Below are 12,223 nucleotides of genomic sequence, written 5' to 3' on the forward strand. Positions count from 1 at the left end.
TCAGAATATGGTGTCAAAGTCAATGTCAAGCCAGTTTCTCCTTTGCCTCTGACAGACAAGAGACATAATTCATGCGTGTGCTAGAGGTGTCCAGTATCTCGAAATAGAAACTACATTTCCCATAAGACATACACAAAATCACCATCATCATCATCTAAATTCCCTATTTAACCCATAAGAACCCAGACCCATTTCCCCTCAAAGGAAAATTATGGGGAATCCACCACAGACCAAGTGGACCACATTGAAGACATTTCTGATGTGTTTTTTTTATACTACTTCTTAATGTCAAAGATCTGTGATGGTACATATACGTTACATTGGGCGTTTATGGTAAATTTACTTACTTACTTTACTTACTACATGACCACCACACCAGGATGTTTTGTATATGTCGCTTAGGGACTTAATGAGTTGAGATCGAGCACAAAGCTGTATAAGGAAGATTCTGGGGCCTTTGAAGTGTGTGTTACGCTGGTGTCACCATGGGTTCTTATGGGTTAAAATAGCGCAGTCCTGCACACACATCATGGGTCCCAACTTGCATGTGGCTTAATGTGAGTGTGCATGTGTGACATACCATTGTGTACTGTGTGTGTGTAGTGTTTGTGTGCTGTTGTGTGTGTGTGTGTGTGTGTGTGGTAATTCCTGAGTCTTTCTGTGGAGCCATTTGTGCCTAAACGAGTGACTGAATAAACTGTATGTGTGTGTTTGTGTTGTGATTTCTAGAGGCCCTCTCTTGTCTCCTACTTGACAGTCTAAACTTGTCAGCTCCTGTGCTTTGGCGATGAAAGCCTTTGTTATAAAAAAACACCAACTGCAAACTATTTCTGCCTCTGGAAACCATGCAGCCTGTTAGTTGAAGGTAAACACATCGTGGGTGTTTTGTACCAGGAACAAATAGCAGATTTCTCTGCTTAGGGCCTTGAAAGCGGCATGGTATTTTCTTTTTGTCTTGGTGTGTATATCCGGGGGAATGGCAAGCACCGGCATTGTCACACTCAGTGACTGTCTCTGATGCAACTAACCCCTGTTTCCATTAAAAACACTAGTAGCTAATAGCCCTCCATCTGCGCCAGCTAACCAGGCCATGGGGTCCTCAAGGGATCAGTGTGTGTGAGTTACCTTTTTGTCTCTGGGACTAGAGAGTATCAGCACCACCACCTTCAGGGACCATTACAGCTATTAGAGCAGGATAGATGCTGCTTAATGAGCCCCTTTACCCAGAGAATCCTTTGTTTTTATTGGTGGAAACTGTTGAAGAAAGTGACAGCGCAGCTCACTTTTCTAGCACAGACTTCACTTAAAGCGTCAAGCCATTAGTTTGATAGCATGCTGTGGAGAGACAATGACACAGTAAATTGTCGCATCGATTGTGCAGTTTTATGGTAGGTGGTTATTTAAAGTAAATCTGAATCATTTCATGCATGAGGCTGAGAAAGTTGGCTGCTGTGACGAAGTGGCAAAGAGCACAAATTGTGTTTTGAATGTCTGGAGTAACATCTTTTAGTTAGTAGAGCAAGTACACTGAACATTTCCTCAAGTACATAATTAATAGCAGTTATTATATGATTTAAATACATTTAGTTCATGTTGATGTTTTGTGGAAAGCAGCAGGACCAGCGTTTAAATGAGGATCTCAGTTAGCCTCTGTAGCAAACATACCGCCTGATATAGTGTTGCTGTCATGAGCAGAAGTTCTTTATCCAATGATGGTGCTAAAAAAAAAAATCCATTTTAATTGAATCAACCTGGCACCTGAATGAGAGGCAAACAGGACGTTTCATTTTTTTTCAGTGAGTCAGAGAAATATTTGTTTCAGGACGCGGCCTTTGCGGTTGACAAAACATTGCTGAAGGCCAAGAGCAGAAATATTTCTCAAATGTATTGTTTTCTGAATTCTGTTTCTGCAAGAGAAAAGATTTGGAATTGATTTCACTGTTTACGTTCCTTCTGCCCTTGAGTCAGTCTGTTCCATGTTTCTTTGCTTTGAATTATCATAATCTTGTGAAGTGCTTTGCTCCCAGAAACACTGCCTCTACAGTCTCTACCAGTTAATAAAGACATGAAAATATAGCCTATACATAAGGACAACACCAGGGGAGTAGCAGGGGACTGCTACAACTTGCTGTTTGTTTGAAATCTGCACTTCAATGCATAAACAGAGTACAAATTAATACAAAATATGCACACATAATACATTATTTGTAGAGCTACTGCAGCTAAAACTGGTGTTGAAGAGAAATCTGAATATTCATAAAGTTTCTGTAGAGCACTTCCACTCTCAGAGGCAGGTAATGACTTGTTAACTGAATTTTACCTGCCGTAACATTCAATCCACGAATCCATCAAAGGAACCACTAGACTCAACAGCTGTTTCATTAAAACTAAGTTTTCTTAGAGAATGTATGTATTTTGTTCCACCCAACAGCGCTTTTAAATCTCCCAATCTGTCCCAACTCACTTGTGAGCTTTTTGAAACACAGTTTGCAGTCGAGTTTCAAAACATCAAGAGTGAATCTTGGGTGACATCTGGTATTGGGGGTGCTATTAAAATATTAGTGAGTGTACCGATAAGTACTGTGTTTCAAATGAATGGTGGGACTAAGGATCGAGGGTGCCGTGCGCTGCACAGATGAAATCTGTGATTTATGATGTATAAATGGGCTGTATAAATAAAATTGACTTGACTTAAATTGACTACATTCCACAAATAGCAGGTTTATGTCATGTGGCAGGAACTAAACTGAACACAGATTTATACAAATAATGAAAGTATCAATCGATCAACTGTAACAAGGTAGAAACATGTACATTGGGGATAAATCTGGCGATATGCTATAATTTCCTTATTGTCAACAAATCCCATAAAATGACCAAAACTACCACTGAAATAATGCTACTAACAAGTATTACCTGTGTATTTAAAGTCTGTATATATTCCTTTTATTCCATTGTTGTCCAAAAACTATTAAAATCCCACATACACCGTCCTGCTGCCCCAAATATTCACTGGTGCACCAAATGTGTATTAATCCCCAGCTGAAAATAGTCCCCAACAAATGCATTATTTTCTCCTGTTTGAGTAGTGTTTGTTAAAACCTACACTGCCAAGCTGTTTTAAGAAATGATTTACCTTTAAAAAGATGAAAATATTTATATTTGTGACCCATTTTTAAAGATTTAAGTCTTCACTAGGAACGAATGGGCTTGGGGGCTGAGAGCCACAGATAGGCTAATGCTCAGCTGTTTTTGATCTTTTCATGGGTTTTATGGACAATAACAATATCACCAGCCTTATCCCTCACTGTAAATACACTGATGAGGTGAATTCAGGTCAATATAAACATTAGCGATTTGAAAACAAAAATAGATTAGGCGACGCCAGAGGATTGTTAACTTTTCAGACAAATGAGGACTTTGAAAGTGATGCTTCAACTTAATACCACAAAGATGTTGATAACATTTTAAACATTCACTCTCATGCAGCATCTGTAAGTCTTAAAAGCATCAGACTACCAAGAGTCCACCACTTAGACTCTTATTTCCCTGTCTTAAAATCTGTGGAGCTGTAATCCTGAACCCTCCATCAGTCCCGGTTTTGTTCTGCAGGCTTCACCCGTTCCTCCTGTGATGGAGCAGAGGCACGGCAGCTCGTTTCGGCTGCACGGTGAATCGTGAATGCTGACTAAGTCGCCTCTTGTTCCGCGTTAAGAGTGTCAGATAAATGCACACGCTAAATGCTTCTTCAGTGTGATCCTAAGTGGTGTGAAGCAGAGGAAACGCGCACAGTGGAGGATAGCAGTATGAATTATCTGAAATAAGTTGTGTGGTTCCATTCTGTTTGTTTGTGGTTATAGCTTTGAACTGTGCCAGGCTCCTACCGGCGCTTTCAGATACCACCAGTAATGTATTGTTTATGGCACAGGGCCTCAGGCAGACAGAATGATGGATTGAGCCGTTCTGTTTTCTTCTCACAATTCGTCTTCAAAGAAACAAATCGATCTGGAACAGAGAAGTAGGGGGAATGGGAAAAAAAATCACAAAAATAGACTTTCTTTATAGTGCTTTGATGCTGTGATGTGTTATTTTGTCAGGAGCGTTTTTTAAGGGTGAAATCAAAGTTTACCCTTCGGAGCAGCAGAGGCTTACGTATGTATGAATTTTTAAATGTGTGTGAGACACGTGGGGTTGGTGTATGTGTGTGAATCACGGAGAGCAGTGCTGCATTCAGGGTCCTTTTAGAGATGTCAAATATCGTATCTACTCGCCTGAGAAAAAATTAGAAATAGGCTGAGAAGACATTTAACTTTTACCCCACTTTTCTACATTAACATCGATTTATGTTTTGTTATTTATGATATACAAAACAAATTCCTTTTAAGCAGTTAAAGTTCACAGAGCTTCTTTCAGTACTCTCTGTGACTGACAGCTTCTCAGCCTATTTGTTTTTCATAGAAAGACTAAACTGCTTGGACCCCCTAACAATTCATGTATAAGTATTTTCTTGGAAAGAGTCTATTTATGTATTACTCTGTCTGTAAAATATGAGTCCTGTGGCCGTCTACACGATTGACAGCTGACATGAAACAGATGTATAACCTTTGTGCATTTCACTTTCACAGTAATTATGCATACACTCCCTCTGTGCGTCCCTGTGGCAGGTTGTGCATGCTCAAAAACACAATGGTGGCTGCAAAGATCTCTGTATATCTGTGATCATCTGAAAAAAACAGAACTTGGTAACATCTGTGGCTCTAAGCAGCTGGTATTTTTCACTTTCCAGAAATCACATATCATTTTAACATTGTGTCTACAATTGCGATGTCTTATTTATTTTATTTTATCTTCTGGTGGTAAAGTTTGAGGTTATGTAGATGATGCTCTTTTCTATATCTGTTCAGCCACAGTGATTATCACTGCCCAAGATAACAGGCCGGCTCTCACTCTGTTTATTCCAAACCTGCTTGTAAAACACATCATTTACTGCGTGTATATTCTATAAAACATCAGATGGCAAAGTTTTTACAAAAGGGGTATCGGAAAGTGTATTATATCGGTCAGTTTATTCAGATTAAAATGTCTTAAATAAAATCTGGATTTCTCTGATGAAGGCCCATGACCTGAACATCATGTTTTAATCAATAATTGACAGATAATGGGGAGAGGAAGTGTTGCACCTTGTTTGCCTCCTGTTGGATTTGTATCTTCAGAGTATGTAGTATTATAGAAATGTATCACTGCACTGTATGGGGTCCATTGTCGTATTTGGTTCCATGGTTTGAGAATTTGAGAACATCCTTTGTATTGACTCAAGAAGTAGAAAACAGATAACGACACAGAACAAACAGAAAAATAGATTAGAAACATGCATAGAGGAATTACAGTATTTATTTATGATCAACACTTTATTTGTTTTTTAAAGCAATTGTAGAAACAGAGAAAATAACTTAAAGAAAAATTAAATAAAGAAAATTATATATGTATGAAAAAAAAGTGCAAAATAAAAAATTACATAAAAAAGGAAAGGAAATTATAATGGCAGCATATGGGTTCAAGGAATATAAATAAATTTCAAATAAAAGGGCTGTTACCTGAGTGATAGTTCAGTATAATTTCAGTATCAGAGAAGGTTACTTAGAATCAGACAAATATAAAAAGTAAGAAAGTAACTGCAAATGTTATGAACAGGCAGATCATTTATTACACAATACGCAAACAATAATATACATGCAAAACTAAGACTTTACAGGGATAACCTACCTGATAAGCACACACACACACACACACACACTCGCTGCTGTTATAGACATTGAGGTTCAAGTGTAGCAGAGCTGTCGTAACACTCGTCACCTCTTGAGGGCAGAATGACTCCACAGTAAAATAAGATAAATCAACATTTTAATCCTTTTCTCCTTCACTTCCACTCCCTCTGATTTCTTCTTTTTACTCTCTACCTTTGACCTGCATCTATTGTTCTTTCTTTCTTTCTTTCTTTCTTTCTTTCTTTCTTTCTGTTGACCTCTCCATCTTTCTCTCTCTCCCTCCCTCCCTCCCTCCCTGTGGTGTGCCAGCTAACAGTGTCACAGGCTTCACTGCTTTACCAATTCCATCAAAAAGCTATTTAACAAACCGCAGACCTGGGCAGCCGTGCCTTCAATGCCTCCACTATACCTTTATTTTTCAATCTCTCTCTCCCCCTTCACCTTTCTCTTACTGTCTTTCCACGTCTTCCTTCCTTTCTCTACTTCCATCACCTCTCTGCCTCGTTTCCTCAGTAGCCCCAGTGTCCACCACTTTCTCTGTCTCTGTCTTGATTTCTTTGTTTTCTGCTCTTTCGTCCCTTAACCTCCCCCCATCTCCACTGCTCCTCACCTTTCTCCACCCTCCTCCCCTGTTTATTTCTATGTCACTCTCTCTCAGTCAAGTTGAAACAGTTGCCTTGAGAGGTTTTCTAATAATTTTTTTCCACATGTAATAATGCAGACATCAATACACAGGCTGAAGCAATTATTCTGCATACAAAACTTCAATAACAATTTAAAGTGCATGACATTGCCTCATGAATACAGGTATGTGAGCTCATTACACGCCTTATTACATAGACAAGTGTGTAAACCTCTTACGGTAGAATCACATGTGTCTACAAGCATACACTACTTTACTGTAATGTCATGTTGTATCTTACAACGTTAAACTCACTGGAAAGTTTGCACACTGTGTTTTATACCACACTAACTCTCACAATATGCTCACAATATACAGCACTTATCATGCCCGTTATTATTATTAAGCTTTAACTCTACAAGTGTTACTTGCATCTCAATGTGATTTGCATCTAAAAAGAAAAATACTTTTGTCAGAAATTATAAAAGAAAATGTTCCCGCAGTATTTTCAGCATTGCATGATGGAGAAACTTCCTGTACAAAGTAGAATATAGTCAGAGACCCACCAGTAAACACTTATTTCAAAATTCAAGGATAAACCTCTTGATGAACCATCTCATCATAAATATTTAAGGATACCAGCTAGCATACAAAATAACAAAGGAAACTGTTAATGGAATAGTTCAACATGTGAAATGATTCCCTTTCTTGCTGTTAGATGAGAATATCGATATCTCATGTCTGTTAAAAAATAGAGCTACAGCCTGGAGGCAATTAGCTTAGCTTAGCATGAAGACTGGAAGCAGGGGTAAACGGCAAGTAAAGAAAATACACGATAAGTCCAAGCTAACTAATTAACATGTTACACTGTAGTACATATTATAGTCGTTATGCTAAGCTATGCTAATCGCCTTCCAGTATCAATCTTCTCATCTAACATTTGGCAAGAGAGCGAAGCTTATTTCCCTGATATGTCAAACCATTCCTTCAGCAGTTTCTTTTGTTATTCAGCGGTACCCTGAAATAATGGGTCTCTTACGATATTCGACTTTGTACAGCAGGTTTCTCTATGTCTTTAGCAGTTGATATACAGTAGTACAGTAGTTCCGACTGTGATTTCTGATGGAAAATATATTCTATAATTCATTGTTTTTAGATTATAAAGCACCACAGAGTCACATGTTCATTCAATCACTCACAGTTTTGCTTACTCACAGTCAGCTTTCTGCTCCACAGTGGCCCTTAAAGGAAGAAGCTGTTGCTGACCTCCTTCTTCCATCCCCCCATTGTGTTTTTCTACAATATTTGCTGATGTATTTTTTTGTTGACACAGTGGTTTGTGTGAGCTCGGCTTTTTCTCTTACTGGTGGCTGCGTGGTGCCAACATTTCCTCCTGCTTCAGGCTGTGGCCTCGGTTGTTTTCTGATCCATTTTTCTCGCCCACAACTGCCAAAGGTAACGCAGCCAGCCACTCTCCTGCTCACTGGTTAGCAGAAGTTGCCTTTGCAGAACAACAAATAAAGTCCAAAGAGAGTGAGATGTAAAGATTTGCTTTGGGTGCAGTTTACATCCACATTAATCTTAAAGGGGAATTCAATGGTGGTGGTGGGGGTCACTCTCTGGGCAGCAGCCATTACTCAGCAACGCTCTGTGGTGTGAACATTTTGCTCCTGATAGCTTCCCTCGATCGCAGCAGAAGTGAGAATGTGTCAATATCAGCTGTGGATGCTGGAGGTGCTCGCAAACATGCAGTTATCAGCTGGTTTCTACCTGCATGCCACCTGCATGGGCTCCCTGTTGTTCAGGAAGATTACTGAAGCTGGATGGTAAAATGAAATATCTTCACCGTCGTTACCAAGAGGTTGAATGTTTAGATGTTGACAACGTATGCCTGCTTCCATACACACAGTCTACCGTGTATATTCAATACATACTTAAAGTTAGAGTCTCATTTTTTAAATTCATTTTATTCTAGTTTGTTGTTTATTCGTGGCTTTTTATACACATGACAATTGATCACATGATAAAACCCATTTGATAATTTCACATCCAGGCACCTGTAGTTTCCAGGTTTTTTCACAATTCAAAGACTCTCCCATGTCAAAACATAATTTTTGCATGTGATTTTTTTGTGCTTGACGTTTCATTCAACGAACAACCTCAACTCAAGGTCCACTTACATGCTGAGTCAGGAGCCTTCAAACGTAAAACATAGTCTTCATCAGCAGATGGAGCTGCTCAAGGGTCACGGAAAACTTTATCCATTATTCTGGGAACTTTTAGGGACTTCTCGTCTATGTCGGCTTAACAATGAGCTTGACAGTTAATTCCATCTGCTGATGAAGACTATGAGAAAAGCTACGGATCAGGCGAGTGAGTAAAGCTTGAGTTTCTACTGTTTTATTGGCTGTATTTTACGTGTAATATCACCACCACTTCAGGTAGTGTCGGCATTTTAAGCAGACGATGTCCTGTCTCGATCTGACTCTGGAGGTCTTGGAGGTTTTGCCCTTGGTGTGTAACTCTCCTCATGCTGTTGTGGCAATGTGTTTGTGTGTGATGGGGAGGAGGGGGTGTTGTTCAGCAGGAGGCCTGAGATTGTGCTGAGACAAGGGGGAAATGTCAGGGCCACGGACAGTCTGGACATCCTGGCTGACAGCAGGGTGCAGTCTGTTTTTGTCTCTCACCGTACAGGATCTTCCTCTCCCCCCTTATACAGCTGGCACCTCTTCTCCCCTCCTGTTTCCCATCCCTTATTCCCATTCTCACTCTATCACCTGTATCTCCACCTCCTTCATTCCCCTCTCTCTCCCCCCTCCCTCTTTTTGTTTCTCTCCCTCTATCTCTCCTCACCCACAGCGCCGGCTCGAACTAAGCAGCACCGGCAGTAATAGACATTGAAGTACAATTAATCCTGCCTCGCTCGATTTGCCAATAGTCATCCTGCTGAGAAAAGTGGAGGAGGGGAAGGAGGCAAAGGAGGAGGAGAAGAGGGGAGATGAGAGTAGAGACGAGGGAAGGCAGGGAGGAGATTAGAGAAGATGCAGTAACTTCTGTGATAGTATTTTCATTCAACATTTTACTATGCTGGATTAGTGTTTGTCTATTGGTTGCGGTCGCAAATAACGCTTGAATTTGCCAGAGAGGAGAGGAAAAAGAAGATGAGAGGAAGGAGAGGGGAAGAGAGGAGCAGGCTGGCAAAACTACAACAGTTTGAAAAGTGTTTTATTCTCATCGGGTGTGTGTGATGGAGCAAAACACAAAAACAGAGTTATTTGCTGAGATAATAGAGATAGAGGAGAGATAAGTCTAAATGACAGCAAGATTTAGAAAGCAAAAGAAAGACGGAGATAAAGATGTAACGGCTCTCTCCTTTCAGCAGGCTGGACTCCACCTGGCAAGGTGACGTGGGTAATTCCTTAAACCCCAATATGATTGATAAGCAGATCTAAAAAAAAAAAAAAACAACACACACTGGCAGTTCAAAGGCACAAAAAGAAGAAGAAGACGAGGAGGAGGAGGAGTGTAATCCATTTCTGTGTGTGAGGCCCGAGAGCTCGTCCTTGGTGGTCAGTCCATTCCACTAAGCTAGTGGTTTCCTGTGGATAAAGGCTTTGACTGGAGCAGGGAAGCAGAGTGCTCTGCTTGCGGATGTTGAACTTGCAGCTTTAAACAGGTGGCACATTACTAGCTGGCATTTGGAGAGCACTGCTGCAGTGCAGCTTTCGCAGGATTCTGCATTTCGGCGCTCCAGGCGTCATTTCCTGGGATGGCGATGGGCTTTTCCTGGAAGCCAAGTTCTTCGCCTTTCTCGGTTGCTCTCTTCTGCTCGGGTCCGTTTTGTTCCAGGAAGTCAACAAACCCAACTTTGTCCTCGCTTTCAGCAGCACTAGTGTCTAAAATCATGGGATATTTGTCGAATCATGTTGTGCTGTGTAGAGCAGAAAGCAGGATCAGCCAAAACAGCTTCTTCTCCACAGAAAGGGAGGTTTTGTAGGCTTTTCTGCTGTTATGTGCTTTTCCTTTATATCACTCGTTCTCACCCATGTTTCATCCCGACCCTGGACTACACCGGTTTTCATCCCAAGCAATAATTGCAGCAGCTGATTTCTCTGATTAGCACACATTCAACCAGAGGAGGAAGTAAAGCGTGAAATCACCCGCTAGTGAAAACCGGCAGTCTCTTGGGTCTTAATGACACACTGCTCTTACATGATAGTCTGCCTGTGTCATGGCACGCTGTGCATGAGTAGATGTGGTAGGTGTTTCTGAATGCGTTCAACATGTCATTTCTTCAGTAGAGTCACAGTTCATTTTTCCACTGGCTTGTTAATCACATTATTATTTTGTTACTGTGGTGAAATCCTCATATTGCAGATCATATTGTATCACATTGTACTGGTACAAACTGGTATTCTGCAGACGTCTTCTGGCTGACCGGCTTTTCTTTTTTATTTATTCCATTGATTGATTTTTTTGGCCACAAGGCAGCAGAGGAACCCACAACAAGCTGACAAACACACGCTGACCTTTGGAAGTTGTTCTTGTTAACGTGTTAGCAAATTGTTTCCTATTTACACATCCAGCAAACATTGAATGCACCCTCCTTTTAGCTCTGTTTTAATCTCCAGACATTTGACAGGTTACGTTCAGTAAGTTTATCAGAGCTTGGTTTCTGTAAAAGTACAGTGAATGTTTCATCTCGACCTGATGTGAAACGGACAGTCAGGCACCAAACAGATGTGAGAATAGATCTAATGCAACATGTGTTTGACCTGAGCAGAGTCAAAGAGAGACAGAAACCAAAAGCCAAGGTCAAAAAGATGTCAGAAATATTGATGATTGGACCTTTAAGTACCATGTTTATAATGAAATAAGATGCAATGTTTAATTCCAAAATTGCCAAAGAAAGTTTGTAATAACACATGAACCTGTGAATGGTCTCTTAAAGACTTGGCTGATAGAAAGTCAGTCATGTTTTGTAACGTTTAATGCACTCAACACGCAACTTCACTGCAGCCTCTACATTAAGAATATAGTTTTCGCTCCTTCCTCTCCATGGCCACAACAAGTTTTATTTTTTCCTCTTAAGATTTAGACATTTGCTTTCAATCTGTTTACACAAAGAAGAAGAAGAGTTAAACTGGAAGGAGGGACAAAACCACACACTGTGCAACTGAGGTCAGAAGCTGCATGCCTTTTATGACTGGATGCGGTAAATAAACATAACAAGGCAGCAGGCGCCAGAAATTGGAATAAACTAGTTTACAATGGTGACATTCTTCTCTCAAAGCTCAACCTGCTGCTTAATTTAAATTTTTCTGTTTTCTGTGTTTTTTTTATGTTCAGCTATATCTAATTTGTTGTCTCCTGACACGTGTTAATCATTTCCTCTCCATCGAAGAAAAATAAGAATAGAAATTCATTATTTTATTGTCCACAGGAAAATGTCAAATGTACGAAAATTACTGCCGTCACACCACATATCACGGCAACAATATCTGAATAACAGCTGGATATGTCCGCGTGATCTTCATCATTTTACTGTAATTTATTTTCAACTACATGCATCTTTCCTTTCACCACATCCCTCAACTCTCTGAATCACAGACTTACATGCAGCTAAACAAGCGCTGGTTCACCTGATTATATCTAACCTCTCCCTCCAGCACGCCTGGATCCTCAGTCAGCCAGAGAAAACGAAGTGGTGGCTCTGGTTCTGACTTCACTGATGGAACCTGCGGCAAGGTTACCGCATGTTGAGCGTCTACAGTACCTCATTTATAAACCAGGCTGCTGTTTAAACTGTTGGCACCTTTCTCTTGACACACGCTTA

Source organism: Enoplosus armatus, chromosome 12 (assembly GCF_043641665.1).
Source record: "Enoplosus armatus isolate fEnoArm2 chromosome 12, fEnoArm2.hap1, whole genome shotgun sequence".
NCBI lineage: Eukaryota > Metazoa > Chordata > Actinopteri > Centrarchiformes > Enoplosidae > Enoplosus > Enoplosus armatus.